At 50.1% G+C, this 16,535-nt stretch overlaps 1 long non-coding RNA gene across 1 annotated transcript in view; it reads right to left on the bottom strand.

Moving 5' to 3' along the window:
- Nucleotides 1-2,845: 2,845 nt before the first annotated feature.
- LOC112627823 overlaps nt 2,846-16,535 on the bottom strand; it is a 19,236-nt gene continuing 5,546 nt past the window's right edge. Inside the window, exon 2 of the long non-coding RNA XR_003120231.1 lies at nt 2,846-3,310. This is a non-coding gene — a long non-coding RNA (uncharacterized LOC112627823). The remainder of the gene's footprint in view (nt 3,311-16,535) is intronic.

Here is a 16,535-nt window from a genome sequence, read left to right as displayed (position 1 = left end):
GAAAATCTTTTATTGGCTAGGCCAGGTGGCTCACGCCTGTAATCCCAGCACTTTGGGAGGCCGAGGTGGGCAGATCACAGGGTCAAGAGATCAAGACCATCCTGGCCAACATGGTGAAACCCGGTCTCCACTAAAAATTCAAAAATTAGCTAGGCGTAGTGGCACACGCTTGTAGTCCCAGCTACTCAGGAAGCTGAGGCAGGAGAATCGCTTGAACCCAGGAGGCAGAGATTGCAGTGAGCTGAAACTGCGCCACTGCACTCCAGCCCAGGTGACAGAGCGAGACTCTGTCTCAAAAAAAAAAAAAATTCCTCTGTTCCCAAAGCTGAGCATTAATTTTTGTTATGAGTTTGGTGTTAGAATAGTTTATACCCAATTGATCAGAGCAATGTAAATAATTATGAAATTTGATAACAACTATTAAACATAAAAGGTAAATTTTTATTGGAAATGCATCTCTTTTTTTTTTTTTTGAGATGGAGTTGTTACCCAGGCTGGAGTGCAATACACCATCTCCGCTCTCCGCAACCTCCGCCTCCCAGGTTCAAGCGATTCTCCTGCCTCAGCCTCCCCAGTAGCTGGGATTATAGGTGTGCGCCACCATGTCCGGCTAATTTTGTATTTTTAGTAGAGACGGGGCTTCTCCATGTTGGTCAGGCTGGTCTCGAACTCTTAACCTTAGTTGATCTGCTTGCCTTGGCCTCCCAAAGTGCGGGGATTATAGGCGTGAGCCACCGCGCCCAGCTGGAAATGCATCTCTTAATAAAATTGTTGGGGGCTGAGACAGGTTTCCTTCTCAATTAGTGTATGTATATGTGGATGACTTATTGCTAGACCCACACAAGGTTCAACATGAATTTTATTCCCATGTTTAGTTTTTTTGAGAAACACCATCCACGTAAATAAATAAATGGAAGCCAATGAGTTATGAGAATGTCATTCAATTCTTTGAACTTCTTCCAAGTTATATGCCTAATAACATTATTATCAAAATTTTTTTTTTTTTTTTTTTTTTTTGAGACGAAGTCTCGCTATGCCGCCCAGGCTGGAGTGCCGTGGCCGGATCTCAGCTCACTGCAAGCTCCGCCTCCCGGGTTTACGCCATTCTCCTGCCTCAGCCTCCCGAGTAGCTGGGACTACAGGCGCCCGCCACCTCGTCCGGCTAGTTTTTTGTATTTTTTTTTAGTAGAGACGGGGTTTCACCGTGTTAGCCAGGATGGTCTTGATCTCCTGACCTCATGATCCGCCCGTCTCGGCCTCCCAAAGTGCTGGGATTACAGGCTTGAGCCACCGCGCCCGGCCTATCAAAATGTTTTTTTATGATCCGCTGACAATTTGATTAGTGCCTCTTTCAATTTTGCTGAAAGCAGAGCTGGAAGCCACTTGACTTGCAGAAAGACTTTGCTCCTCTGTCACTTGACCCCCAGGAGTCACTTTGTTTGATGACTTGGAGATTTCTACCCCTAGGGCAGTGCCCCAGAGTGGGGGGTCCCACGGGTGAGAGGGGCAGCTTTCTCTTGTAAGTCTGTCTTCCCCAGCAAATGGGGAAGGGGATGCCTTGTCTTAGATGCCTTTTTAGGAAGATTGCTTTTAGGAAAAAGAGCATAGAAAAACTGAGGATCAGAAAATGGATTCTCCTCAAACTATCTTGATTCACAAACTCCTTTGGGCACCCCTGGTGGTATGTCACAATCTTATGAGTAAGAGACTGGAAGTGTACCTGGGGGCCAGAACATAAGTTTTGACTCCTGTGCTAGGAGTGAGCTAAAAAATGGATATGATTCAAATACGTAGATGCCTGTGGCCAATATTCCAGTTCTTCACAGTCCTCAGAATGCCCTGGCAGTGCTAACCTCCCTTTAGTCCAGGCCTCCTCAAGCTCAGACCTGCAACTTCTTCATTCTTACTGGGTATTGAGGGTTCCCTGAACTGAAGGAAGAAAGTGACTGGAGGCTGGGAGAGACCCGGTTCGGCAGAGTTAGAAACATCAGTCTATCTCAGGGTTCTAGGCAAGTGATCTCCACATAATCAGCAACAGATGGACAGGCAGCACCTCCAAATATTTGTGTCCTTGTCAATCATATTTATGTGTGACTGTCAATCCATATGTCATGTGTATTGAGATTTACTTTAGATTTTTTTTCTTTTTTCTTTTTTTGAGACGGAGTCTTGCTCTGTTGCCCAGGCTGGGTGCAGTGGCGCCATCTCGGCTCCCTGCAACTTCTGCCTCCCGGGTTCAAGTGATGCTCATGCCTCAGCCTCCCAAGTAGCTGGGACTACAGGCATGCACCACCATGCCTGAATAACTTTTGGTAGAGACAGGGTTTCACCACATTGGCCAGTCTGGTCTCGAACTCCTGACCTCAAGTGATCCATGCACCTCAGCCTCCCAAAGTGCTGGGATTACAGGTGTGAGCCACCATGCCCAGCCTGTATTCCCTACTCTTAATAGATTATCTTGTAAACCTTTTTTGTAGCCCATTTCTGTAGACTCAAGAGCTTTCATTCAAGGTCGTTTTTAAAGCCCCAGTGGATGTGTGAAAGGGCGGTAATGGATGTCACTGACCCCTGTTCTGGCCTTGGCAAAAGCATGTGATCTTCCAGTGTTTACTAAGATTATGTGCCAGACACTGTGCTGGGCCCTAAGAATGTAAAAAGACACAATCTTTTGTTGTATCACAATGTGAGTGTAGTTAATACTACTGACCTGGACTCTTAACAGTGGTGAAGGTGGTAGATCTTACGTGTTTTTGTCCAGAATGTTTTTTTTTTTTTTTTTTTTGAAGACACCATCTCTGCCCTTAAGGAGGTTGTAGCATAGTGGAGGAAACAGAGAATCCACTAATTCATTTACCTGGGAACTTTTAATTAATAGAGTGCCAATCATATTCTAGACTGGTGCAGGTGCTGAGGATAAGCCTATAAGCAAACCAGGCACAATCAGCCTCTTATGGAGCTTACTGTCCGTGGCCAGGTAGGAAATGTGCACCTGCCCTGCCCAGTACAGAAACTAAAATTAAATTAATTATTATTAAATACAATTTAACATAGTCTCTGCAGCCACAGTTTAAGTGCTCAGAAGCCACAGGCAGCTAGTGCCACTATAGAGGACAGCACAGCTAGAGAAGTTTTCCAACACTGCAGACAGCTCTTAGCATGGTCAGTGTGCAGATGGATAAGCCAGATCGTCAAGTGGGGGGCCTTGCCAGTCTCTCCAGTGCCTTTGTGCCACTTTCAAAAGGTTTTCTCTCTGGGCAGGTGCAACTCCTTGCCAAGGATGAAGCTTGTGGAGCAGGATATGGTTCCGGGCCTAAGAGAAGTCAAGGTGTAGAGAACAGGAGACGCAGATCACCACGTGGTCACCAGGTCCCTGGAGTAAAGGACTCCAGACTCTGAAGCTGTCTGATCTCATCTCCCACGACACACTCCCACAGTGCACCACGTGTGCTGCTCATGCTGTTCTCCCAGTCTTGTTCCTTTTCCCATCTCTGCGCCTCCCAAATTCCCCTCAAGGCCCAGGTGAAATTCCACCTTTTTCCTCCTCAAAGCCTTCCCTGAACCGTTTGTGAGGCAGACTGACATTTACTGAGCATAGTATTTGTACTACAGTACTTGTGTTATTGGTGGGAGTCTGGTGAGGCTGCAAGATGAAAAGGCCCTTAGATTTTCAATGTGGGTGGTTCTAACTCCCTGTCCTAAATTTGGGCCTTCACAGCCAAGTACACACATTGCCAGTGCACATCCCCCAGGTGAAGAAAGGCTCTAGAACTCTGCACACTTCCCCTTCACACCCCACGACTTCTGGCAAGCAGTGCCTTACATATCTTTGTCCCCACTTTTTTCCTCACTAAAAGATACCCAAAAAGGATTCTTTGAAGGATTCTTGCCTCAATGATCCAACATGAGAAGTAGTGAGACCAACTCTTACCAGCTGACAATGACTTAATCATCTTCAGAGATTCTCAAAAGAAGCCGGAATGTAAAGAGCCACTCAGCTGGTATTGTTCTCAAAGAAGACTTAAATGTAGACAGTTCTCACTCTTCATCTGCGTCAGAAAATCCACTTCCTCTGGGTGAGTTTCAGAAGGGGTAAATGTTGTTGCTCAAATTCCAGAGTGATGAAGATGTATCAACAAAATGCTTCCTGTGGATCTCTGGCCAGCTGCCTCTTCAGCCCTGCAGACCCCTTCGCTGAGCCTGCGCCCTGCCTGGAGTTAGGCTGCCGTTTCCTATCCTGTTTTCACAGATGGGGCCTTGGCCAGTCAGCCTGAGGAACTGTCCCTGTGCTGATGCTGGGGGTGCAACCCAGTGAGAAGAGGACTGGCTTTGAAGTCGGGCCTGGGTTCAAATCCTGATTCTGCTACAGTCAGCCAAGTGACCCTGGGCAAATAACTGAAGACTTCTGAGCCATTGCTGTGTTTGTAAAATGGATGGTAATACCTGCATCACAAGATTGCTGAGGGACCTCAAAGATAATACATTTCCAATGTATGATTTAGGGCTAAGATCCTGGCCCTGCCACTTATAAGCTATGGAGTGTTAGGCAAGTTACTTAGATGTTCTATGTGTCACCTCCTCCCTAAAGCGTGAAAATAGTAGAGGCTAATTTCTAGGGCCATTGTGAGGATTACTGAATGCCTGACTCATGATGAATGCTCAGTGAATATTGGCCTCCAGCAACTGGGGTAAGCAAGGTAGTTATTATAGTCCCTGCCCAGAGGGCCAGGGAGAGTCACACATTTGCTATGGGTGAAGCCTGGATGAGAACCCGGCTCCCTGCATCCTAGTCCCAGGCTGCAAATCAAGCCTCTGGCCACAGCCTCCTTCTGGCTGGCTCCCTGGGCTCACTTCCAGGCCCATGGAGCTGCTGAATAGCGGACAGCCCATCCCAGGAGCCAGGCTGCTGGCTTCGCTCCCTTCCAGAGGGCCTGGGAAGCCTCTTCATGTCAGTCTGTGGCTTTGTCACTTGCCCCTGATGGAGTCTGCCCTCTCTGTGGGCAGTTTCCTCTCCCTACTCATGGCTGATGTTCACTTCCATGCCCAAACGAGTGTCAGCCTGCCCACTTGGCTGCTTAGGATCAGAGTGGTATGGGACAGTGCAAGCAGCATTTTGGAGCCATTGAGGAGGAAGAGGGCAGGCCTTGGCTATGCCTCTCAGCGATGCTGACAGAAGGAGGGTGGTTAATACAAAGCCAGGGCTTAGCTACAAGTTGGGAGGGCTGAGGACACAGGAGCTAGAAGAAGTCAAGGAAAGGAGGAGACAGAAGCTCGGATTTGCAGAGCTAAAAGAGACCTCCTCTCCTCTCCATTTTGTAGATAAGGAAAATCATGCTCATTTTGCCCAATGTTACATCATGGTTTGTAGGAAAGATTGGGATGACAATCTAGTCTCTGGAGTGCGTGCTTGACTTTCCTTCCAGTACCCAAAGCTGCCCTCTCCTCCCACCCCGAACGCTCAGTGTCTGGCAAGTCCCCTCCAACGCCAACATCACTGCCTCACTGTGGTCCACCGCCCATGGGCCCTGGCTGGAGGAGGAGCCAGCATGAGCAGGAGTACCCACCTGCCCGAGAGAGACCTTCAGGAGAGCCCATCATGCCCTGTGGCCTTGTGTCCCTAGACACCTCCAGAAGCCTGACACTCTTGGTCATCCTTCATCCCCAAGACTTTCACCCCCATATAGCTCTGTTCCCCTAATTTGACCCAATCCCCCAGATTCTTTCACTCTGCTCTAGGGAACTTATGGTTTGTCATCAGCAAAATCTCCCCATACACTTGACTTTCCCTTTGAACATTCCTTTCACCGTCCTGTTCTACTGGAAACCTGCCTGACCCCCAGACACAGCTTTCTTGCAGCCACCTCCTGTCTTGGATCTTTTTTCTTCTTCCACATCCCTCACACCAGTATGCCTGGAGGCGGCGAGTTGTTCTCCTTGCTTTCATGGCCACCTGTAGGTTTCTTCCCCTTGCTCCTCACCCTAAGTCTGCATCTCCTTTGCAGCTATGCCATCAGACCAGACCAGCCGCCATCCCTTCTAGTATTTACCATACTCTAGGCCACTCCTGCTCATTCACAGATTTTAGTACCTGGTCCATGGTCTTCCTCTCCACCACCACTCCTCCATGCTTTTCCTAGACCTTAACATTCATTCTTTTGTCCAGCACATGTTTCTGAGCACGTAATATGTGCCAGGTACTGTTCTTAGAATAGAGTTTATAGGTGTAGACCAGAGAGAAAATGTCCCTGCCCTCAGATGCTTACATTCTGATGGCAGCAAGGATAATTAACCAATGAACCAGTCCTATGTAAAATAATGTTAGGCAGAGGGGCCATGAAAGGAAAAGGCAGATGAAGGGGTAGTGGCAGGATGGGGGAGCTGTTTAAGAGATGGTGGACAAGGAAGATCGTCCATGTAGATGTCCACCCAGCACCTCCCACTCTTGGTCTTTGGCCTCCTCACTCTCCACCTCTCGTTCTGCTGCCTCTGCCTTCCACTCCCATGGCAAGGGTTTTGCCTCAGCACTTCTGAACCCCCTGCTCCCTGACCACCCTTCCTGGGTTCTCAGCTCATCTACTCTATTACCTCCATTCAATGATGTGTCCCCTGTGGAAACTCTCCGCCTTTGAACTTGTCCTCTTTCACTGCCTTCAATCCCCTTCTCCAGCTCGATTCTGTAGGTCCTGACAAGAATCACCCATTTGCGGAAGCCCCCTCCTCTCTTGCTCCTTTGCCTTCAATTGGAATCTCCTGACACAGCCTCCACCCTGCTTAAACCCAACACCCCGCACCTGCACTGAGTAGCCAAGCATTGCTGAGGAAACTCACAGTCATCCTGAGTAGCCGCACTGGATGCTTCTGACCACAAACTTCAAGTGAGCACTCAGCTTGCCCAGTCATCCTACTATATTTCTCTATTAAATTCACTGCGCCACTCTCCAGATGAGTGTTTCACATCTTCTCTAACCCTCAACACCTTCCCTTAGCTTCTCGCTGTTAAAGATCTTGCTTCTTATTTTGCTGAGAAACTAAATGCCATCAGCTGGAATGTACCTGCCTCTCACTGTCAGATCTCCCAAGGTGCCTGCATCTGCGCCTGCTGGTGCCTTTCTTTCTCACAATGGATGCATGCATGGATAGATAGATGGATGGATGGGTGGATGGATGGATGGGTGGATAGATGGATGGATGGATGGACAGATGGATGGATGGATGGATGGGTGGATGGGTGGACAGATGGACGGACAAACAGACGGATGGATGGACAGACAGATGGACAGATGGATATATGGACGGATGGATGGAGGGATGGCCTCCTCTTGCATCCCTGGCCAATCCCTTCATTTTGTGCACCACATTCCTTCACTTACTCAAGACTTTGCCTGAAATCATCTTTCTCCCTCATGCACTATCCAGCTCCTTCTCTCTACCAGACCATTCCCTTCAGCACATAAACGCACTATGATCACTCTCATTTTCAAAACAAACTCTTCCTTGACCCTAAACCCTCTTCAGCTTCTGCTCCACTTCCTCCTCCCTTTTACGCACTCCTCCTTGAACTGGTTGTCCCTGCTGGCTACCTCTCTGAATCCTCACCTCCACTCCCTCCTAGCCTGCACCAGCCAAGCTTTTGTTTCTGTCACTCCACTGAAACTGCCCTTGTCCAAGTCACCAGTGACCTCCTATTGGCGCATCCAAAAGGTCTGTCTCCTGGTCTCACCTCCTCAATTTCTCAGCAGCGTTTGCACAGTAGGGCACTCGCTCCTCCTTGCAACGCTATCTTTTCTTGGAGTCCAGGACTCCACACTGGTCTGGCTTCCTCCTACCCCGATGGCAGCTCTTTCTCTGGCTCCTTCGCTGGCACCTCCTCTTCTTGATCTCTAAATGTGAGCGTGGTGTGGGGACTTTTTTCTTGTTTACAGTCTCTGCTGGTTAGATGGTTAGATTCCATCTAAGCCTGTGCCTTTAAATGTCCTCTAGAGGTTGGGATCTTTGAGAGGCAACATGGAAGCGAGTGGAGAAGCTTGCTGGGGTGTGAACCCCTGCTCTGCCCCTGGTGTGATGTTGTTGCTGTTAAATTCTTCATGTAGGATCGGGTCTTACATGGGGCCTGAGACAAAGGCTTAAGCATGAGTAGTTTATTTGGGAACATGATCCCAGGGAGCAGGGTGAGGCGGAGGAGGAAAGAAACAGAGAAAGCGGGGAGTCAATGTGGGAGTGTGTTAACATCTCTCTACGTGAACACCACTCAGTCTTTCAGTGAAGCTTTGTGAAATGTACTTCAGAACCCACTGGAAGAAGGAGCACAGTTATCCATTGGCTCCTCTCGAGTCATCCCATGGCATGTTAGCTCCCCTTCACTTCTGGCCGGCTTATGTGTCAATGCCAAGCAGGTTCCACGGGTATCCTCCCATCATGGTGTCAGGCGAGAGGCATGTGGAAAGGCCCTGTCAGGCCGCATTTACACGGCGCTGGTCAAGACCTGTGCAAAACTGGTCACTGGGGCAATGACTGGAACAAGAGGTCAGGCTGCGGGCATTTGAAGTGGCACATAGGATTCGCCCCGTATGGACAGGAATAGCTACAGCTCTCGCCTCAGAGGTTACTGAGAAGACTAAATGATTTAATGTATGTGTTTGGAGGAGTGTCCGGCTCTTGGCAGTGACCATCTACATGGTGGTGACCCTGCCCTGACATCCCCTCTGCCTAGTGGACACCTCGGAGGCCTGTCATGTCCAAAACAGCTCGTATGCCCCATCCCTCCCGTTGTCCAACTATTCCTCCAGTCTTTTTACTACAGTTAAATGGCCAGGATTCATCTCTCTCTCTCCCACCCCTCACATCCAATTAATTATCAAACTCTAGCTTCAGAAAATACCCCAGTCTGGCCTTCTCATTAATCCTCATTGCAAAGCGACTGACCCAGGCCAAGTCACTATTGCTCCTTGCCTGGTCCACTGCACTAGCTTCCCGACCATCTCCTGCCCCCACTCTCCCCTCCCTACAGTTTGTTCTCCCACAATAGCCTGAGGGAGGATGTTACTGCTGATTAAATCACCCTCTAACAGCTTCCTATTATCCTTTTTATATTTTTAATTTTTAAAATCCTTTTTAAAAAAATAACAAGGCTGGGCATAGTGGCTCATGCCTATAATCCTAGCACTTTGAGAAGCCAACGCAGGAGGATCACTCAAGCCTAGGAGTTTGGGGTTAGCCTAGGCAACATAGCAAGACCCCTGCTTCTACAAAAACAAACAAACAAACAAACAAACAAACAAAAAACCTTAAAAATTAGCTGGGTACAGTAGTGCTTGCACCTATAGTTCCAGTTACTTAGGAGGTTGAGGTAGGAGGATCACTTGAGCCTGGGAGGTCAAGGCTGCAGTGAGCTGTGACTGTGTCATGTCACTGCACTCCAGCCTAGGTGACAGAGCAAGATCCTGTCTCAAAATAAATAAATGAATCAATAAATAAAGCAGCTTTATTGAGATGTAATTCCCATATCATATAATTCACCCACTGAAAGCATACAATTCAATGGGTTGTTTTTTTTTTTTTTTTTTTTTTTAAGTCTATTTGCAGGGTTGTGCAAGCATCACCACAATCAATTTTAGAACATTTTAATCATCCTTCAAACGAAACCCAGCACCCATTATTAGTCACTCCCCATTTCCTCCCAATCTCCCCAGCCCCAGCCAACCAAGAATCTGCTTTCCGTCTCTCTGGGTTTGTTTATTTTGGATATTTTGTAGAAATGGAAAAATGCAATATGTGGTTTTTCTGACCAGTTTCTTTTTCTCATTATTCTTAAGATAAACCTCAGACTCCCTGCCATGGCCTTCCAGGCTCTCCATGGTCCAGCACCCCCCGGGCTCCCAGCTTTGCTGTCCCTGTCCCAATTCCTCCAATGTCACTCACTGTCTTGAGCAGGCCCCTCTCCTCTCCTTCCCCTCAGGACCTTGACCCTTGCTTGTCCCTTTGCTGGAACTTTTCTTCCCAGATCTATGAATTGGATTCTGCTCAAACATTACCTCCTCAGAGAAGACTTTCCTCTTCTCCGCCCTCCTCCACCTCTCCCTGTGACTCTTCCCCTGACTACTGGAAATGCTTATATATTTGCTGGACATTGTGGTCTGCACTTTTATATGCCACCTGCTATGTTCTGAATGCTTGTGCCCCCCACAGTTCACATGTTGAAATCTTCACCCATGAGGTGATGCCGTTTGGGAGGTGCTTAGGTCACGGGGGTGGGGCCCGCACAAGGGCATTAGTGCCCTTACAAAAGAAGCACTGATAAAAATGAAGACACTCAGTCCCCAGTGACACCCTTCCACCAGGTGAGGACAGTGAGAGGTGCGGTCTATGAGCCAGGAAACAGGCTCTCACCAGACACCGAATCTGATGGCACCTCAATCTTGGACTTCCCACCCTCCAAAACAGTGAGAAATAAATCTCTGTTGTTTCTAAGCCACACAGTCTATGGTATTCTGCTATGGCAGCCTGAAGGGACCAAGACACAGCCTCGCAGCCCCAGGTACCAACTACACTCTCTTCCCTCAGGCTCTCCTCATAGACTGTCTTCCTAGAATCCTGTGCTCCCCCAGGAGAAAAAAACCCATTTATCAGCTGTAAGGCTTACTGCTCAAACACAAATAAAACATCATGGCCCGAAGGCACTCAGTCCCCAGCCATCTGTGCAGCCTCATAAGCAAAGCTGCAGTCAGTGGCTGCAGCTCTGTGTGCTCCATGCTTCCATCTGGGCTTCACCTTCTTCCTACCTTTCTTCTTTAGAGGCCTCATATTGCCTCCTTCCTTTCTATTTAAAAATATTAGCTTATCCCAATACTTTGGGAGGTGGAGGCGGGAGGATTGCTTTAGGCCAGGAGTCAGAGACCCCCCTACCCCGGGGCAACATAGCGAGACACTGTCTTTACAAAAAGTGAAAAATTAGTAGGGTGTGGTAGCACGGGGTGTGGTAGCACGTATCTGTAGTCTCAGCTAATCAGGAGGCTGAGGCAGCAGGATTGCTTGAGCCCAGGAGTTTGAGGCTGCAGTAAGCTATGATCACGCCATTGCACTCCAGCGTGGGTGACAGCGTGAGACCTTGGCTCTAATAAATAAGTAAATAAATACATAAATAAATAGCAGCGGTGGCCGGGTGCGGTGGCTCAAGCCTGTAATCCCAGCACTTTGGGAGGCCGAGACGGGCGGATCACGAGGTCAGGAGATCGAGACCATCCTGGCTAACACGGTGAAACCCCGTCTCTATTAAGAAATACAAAAAACTAGCCGGGCGAGGTGGCGGGCGCCTGTAGTCACAGCTACTCGGGAGGCTGAGGCCGGAGAATGGCGTGAACCCGGGAGGCGGAGCTTGCAGTGAGCTGAGATCCGGCCACTGCACTCCAGCCTGGGTGACAGAGTGAGACTCCGTCTCAAAAAAAAAAAAAAAAAAAAATAGCAGCCTGTCAGGGAAAACAGGAAACAGGTCTTTTCATACGTTGCTGGTGGGGATGAAAGCAGTGCAACCTCTATGGAGGACAATTTGCAATCTCTCTCAATTACAAACCCTTGAACACATCCTACAGATGTACCTGCCCACCTCTGAAAGGACATACATGGCACAGTCTGAGAGCAAAAGATTGGGGACCAGCCACCCAGTACTATCAATAGAAGACTGGTTTAGAACAAGGAACACTTTGTGGTGGTAAGAAAAAATGGGGAACCTTCTCTGTGTGGATATGGGACAATCTCCAGGATGTATGAGCAAGAAAAACCATGTTTGCAGTAAACAACCTTTGGAATAATGAAGAGGAAAACTAAGAACGTGTATTTACATAAGTAAATCCTGCAAGGACATAACATTTTTTATATCAGAAATTGGGAACTGTTAGGGAAAAATTAGGAGGAAAACTTCTCACTGAGCCATTGATGTCATTTTTGTATTTGAACCGTATGACTGTTACATATTAAAATGTAAAATTTTTAAATATATGAAACAAATTAAAATCCTATTTGGAGGAGTTCTCATTTTCTGAAGATTTTAAAATCTTTCCTTCAAGAAACTGAAAGTGTTCAGTAGTCAGGGTTGGATGTAGATGGTGTCCTCCCTAAGATGTCAGCTGACAGGTGGGGTGTGGCCTCTCGGCTCACCCAGGACAGGGGCCTTGCTTTATTCATCACCGTGTTCCCAACACTATCACAATGGATGACACACAGCAGGCACTCACTGAATGTGTGGAATGGAATACTAAATAAACGCATTAATAGAAAGATCCCTAACTCAATAACAGAGATATTTCAGTCTCGGTGAAGGGTCCACGCTGATACAAAATTGTCAAAATGGATGACTTGGAGCAAGGAGGAAAATAGCAATGCTGTTTAAGTCCCAGATCAGAAGGTAGCACCCCACATAGTGCTGCCGCTGTCCCAACAGCAGATTTCCTGTACTTTTCTTGATACGTGGGGTCTGGATAACAATAATGAGGAAATGCCAAACATAGCGTCATCACAGTGATGAAGCCACAAATAAGCCACTGTGGGCAGATCACCTGCCTCGTGCCCTCTCCCCAGGAGTGCCAAGCTCGTCTTTCATAGGCCTTTGCCTCCACGCACCTGAGGGCAAACTGTGAATTGGCAGTGACTCCCAGCCAGAGCTCTATGCCCGTGGCCCTGTGGCACTGCTGCAAATGGGCCAAGCACGGTCTGAGTACACAGTGGACTCCTGGCCATGGCCCTGGGTGGTTGGCATCCGTTATACCCTGAAAGGAGCATCAAGCTGTGTGGGAGCCAAGAATGAAGGCTGCTGGGTGCCGCGCCGGCACGCTCCCTCACCTCCTCCAAGCGCTGGCTGCCACCCTGCAGCTGGTCTCTGCCTGAGGTAGAGGAGTGTGGTGCAAATGGTGGCTTCTGCTGGGCCCTGCCTCTCCCTCCTCCCACACCTGACTCAGGGGCTCCTGTAGAGGGGTGTCTCTGTTTCCCCTCAGGCCTCCTTTGCTCAATCGTCCTCTCTCTTCCTGCTCTGGGGTGGGGACTTGTCTCTGAGTGGGGAGTGGGGCTTTTCTGCAGACAGGAGGCCACCAAAGTCCCGAGCCCAAGGCCCCGCGGCCCCGCAGGGAGAGTGCTGAACTGAAGCATTGCCTGGAGCTGGATCTGAGAGAAGCCAGAGCTCTGGGCCCTGTGAGGCTCGTGCCTGTCAGATTCCTGCATCTCCCTCCCTCTTCCCAGGTCCTGGCTCTGGACCCAGTGAGCAGCCCTTTGCCATGACCCTGTGTGCCATCCACCTGTCCCCGGGGAATGTGAGCACTTGCCCGGCAGCCCGGGGCTGGGGACGTGGGCAGGCTGTTAGGATGGTTCAGCCTCTGCTCCAGGCTAATGCTCCTGAAGATGTGTCCCAGCCAGGAAGCTCCTGGCACTTTCTGTCTCATTGTCTCAACATAAGCAGTATTCAGAGGTGTCCCTGGAACACCTGGCTCAGAGGGCAGCTGGGTATTTGCCCAGGCTCTGTGGCAACCTGCCGTCTTCTGGGATAGCCAGAGGGCTGAGCCTGCCAGGGTGCCAGCACCACGGCTTCAAGGCTGTCTTGACCAGCAGAGGCCTGGTCCGGCCACACCTTACTTCCTCCTGTTCCTCCCGGTCCTTCCCACTCACCTCTACCCTCCACTCACCCTCTTTTTCTGGAGCACTGCGTCTTACCCCAGGGGAATGCCCAGCCCACACCCAGGCCAGTCAGCTTCTTCCAGAAGGCAGCAGAGCCGGAGCAAGCCCAGGGCTGAGGGGCCTCATGACTGATTTCCCTTCTCAGAAACTTCTCTGACCTCCCAAATTGGAATCTCTGCCTTTGGTTTGCAAGCCAGGAATCACAGATGGGTCACTCAACCAGAGCACTCTTGTGGTATGTCCAGGTCAGAGGGCAGCCAGGCCCTCCCATGCCATCCCCAGCAGCTGGACGGAGGGCGAGAAGCCCCTCCTGGCGCCTCAGGCCCTGAGCCTCTCAGGTTCCCTCAAAGGGAGGGGCTCTGCAGAGCCAGCTGCAGCTGTGGGAAACCACACACCGCAGGCTGCAGGTGCAAGGGGCCTGGGGGAAGGGGAGAGGATTAACTGTTTCTTGGGAGCAGGCCTTTTCCATCCCATCCATTCCCAAATGGGGGCTCCCCCAGGATGTGGCGTAGCATGCCCCGCAGGGGTGTGGGGTGGGAACCTGGCCGTGGAAGAGTCACAGGCCTTGTGATCCAGGGATCCCAGAGACAAACCCCTGCCTCAGAGGCCCTGAAGCCCACAGAGAGAGACCAAGATACTCTCACTGACTCTGGGCGGCTTCAGAGGCCACTGAGAAACCCCGGGCACCGTGTCCCACTTCATGTCTAGTTGCCACTCTCTGGAGAAACTTCCTCCAAGTCATAGGACCTGCCCAGGGGAGGCAGAAGGGAGCTTCATTCTTGGACTGTGCCACTCACCCCACCAGGGGTCTGCCCCCTGAGGATGCGCAGAGTGCTGCCAAGAGGAGCACCGGGCCGGCCTCAGTGGGGGCTGAGCAGGCAGTTTCTTCCCCCTCAGCCTGGGCCTCTGGGTGGTGACCGTGAGTGTGAGTGGGTAAACCCTAGCTCACCGAGGTTGGGACACTGCTCTGGGGTTGTCAAAGGGGCTGGAAGCCATTCAAGAGGAAAGCCTTCGCAGGTTCCGAGAATGACTCCTTTCTGCCAGGCTGTCCCCAAAGGCTAGCGGGATGCTCATGCTGCCCATGTGCCCGCCTGTCACAGGTCCAGGTTGGTCTGACCTCTCATCCCGCCAGTTACCTGCCTCCTGGTGGAGCACCCACCGAGAACAGTGTCCTGGCAAGAGACCCAGGGGGCCCCGGGCCCTGTGGGAAGAGGCCAGAATTGCCTTTGTGTGAGTCCTGCTTCAACCCCTAACTTTCTTCTCACTCTTCCCACTCTTCCATGAGAATAAGTAACTCATTCCCTTACTCTTGATTTTCCCTAAATGTGAGAAAGGTGACGCTGTCTAGGAGAAAGTGACTGAGTTCACTCTGCACACACGGGCACCAGCTGCTTGTCAGGGTTGGAAGGTAGACACACATTCTTTCCCTGGAGGAGCCCACAGGCTGGCAGGGCAGACGTTCACACGCTATTCAGAGGCAGGGCTCTGCAAGGGAAGGCAGTAAGTTCATCAGGGGCAGAGGAGGAGCCGATGATGATGGAGAATGTCTGCAGAGCTCACAAATGTTCTATGAAGCACATAGTGCTGGCTGTTTGGAACAAAGCAGAAAGGGGTAAGGCAAAGGGCTCAGGATCAAACTGGGGAGACGGGAATGAGCCACAGTAAGTTGTCTTGACGTCCCCGTGGGGCAGTAGGGGACTATTTCAAAGGGCTCTCAGAATTCAGGGCAGGGTCATTTCCCACGTGGGTAATCAGGGAAGCCTTCTAGAAGGAGGTGGTATTTGAACCGTGGGGAATGTCAGGAGGCTGCACGAGGGAACCTGGCCCTGAGTTGTGGGGACCTTGGTGCCAAAGCCGAGACTGAAGGATGCCTCCTCCTGGACGAACTACCTGGGGGAAAATTAAACTTACTGGAAGAGTGAGGGTCTGCCAAGACACTCAAGTGAGGAAGTGGCGTTTACTGCTTCTCCTCTGCCTGCACTTCCTCAGGAGGTTTCTCCTCCCCGTACCCATCAACCTCTGACCTTCTCCATCTGCCCCACCTTGCCTTTCCATCCTCAGCTCCCACTTCCTTTCCCTAGGAACTGTCCATTACAATCTCTGGTATGACTTTTTTAAAAGCCCATTCAGTCTTTGTCCCCCTTTCCTGGCACAGAGCTTTAAAAACCTTTGGGATCTCCTGAGTGACAGGAATGCCTTTTGTCATTTGTAATGAGCATTTTCATCATACGTGAGGTTATGATAAGAAGGCAACTCAAGGTGGGTCCTTAATTTTAAGGGAGACTGGCCATGACAGAAAGACCAAGCATGTGATCAGAGTGGAAATTTTGTCCCTACTCCCATCCCCACCGCACTGCCAACTTCTGGGGCGAGAAGGAGGGACTAGAGATTGAGTTCCTCATGTGGTTAATGATTCAATCAATGGTGCCTATGGAGTAAAGCCCCATATAAAAGTTCGACACTGAAACTGAGAGGAGCTTCCCCGTTGGTGAACACACCAATGTGCTGGGAGGGGGACATGCCACATTCCACGAGAGGAGGGTGTGGAAGGTCTGCACACATACACCCCCCCACCCCGCCAACACCTTGCCCTACATAGCTCTTCCCTTTGGCTGTTCTGAGTCTATATGATAATAAAACTAATTGTAAGTTTAGCATGCTCAGTGAGTTCTGTGAGCCATTGTAGCCAACTACTGAACCCTAAGTTTGGGTGGTGAGGACTCAAATTTGTAGTCAAGTCAGATAGAAGTGCCAGTAGCCTGGGCCGGGCGCGGTGGCTCAAGCCTGTAATCCCAGCACTTTGGGAGGCCGAGACGGGTGGATCACGAGGTCAGGAGATCGAGACCATCCTGGCTAACACGGTGAAACCCCGTCTCTACTAA

Source organism: Theropithecus gelada, chromosome 7a, assembly GCF_003255815.1.
Source record: "Theropithecus gelada isolate Dixy chromosome 7a, Tgel_1.0, whole genome shotgun sequence".
Classification (NCBI taxonomy): Eukaryota; Metazoa; Chordata; class Mammalia; order Primates; family Cercopithecidae; genus Theropithecus; species Theropithecus gelada.
The sequence above is the reverse complement of the archived record's forward strand: the minus strand, read 5'-3'. Positions and strand labels throughout refer to the sequence as shown.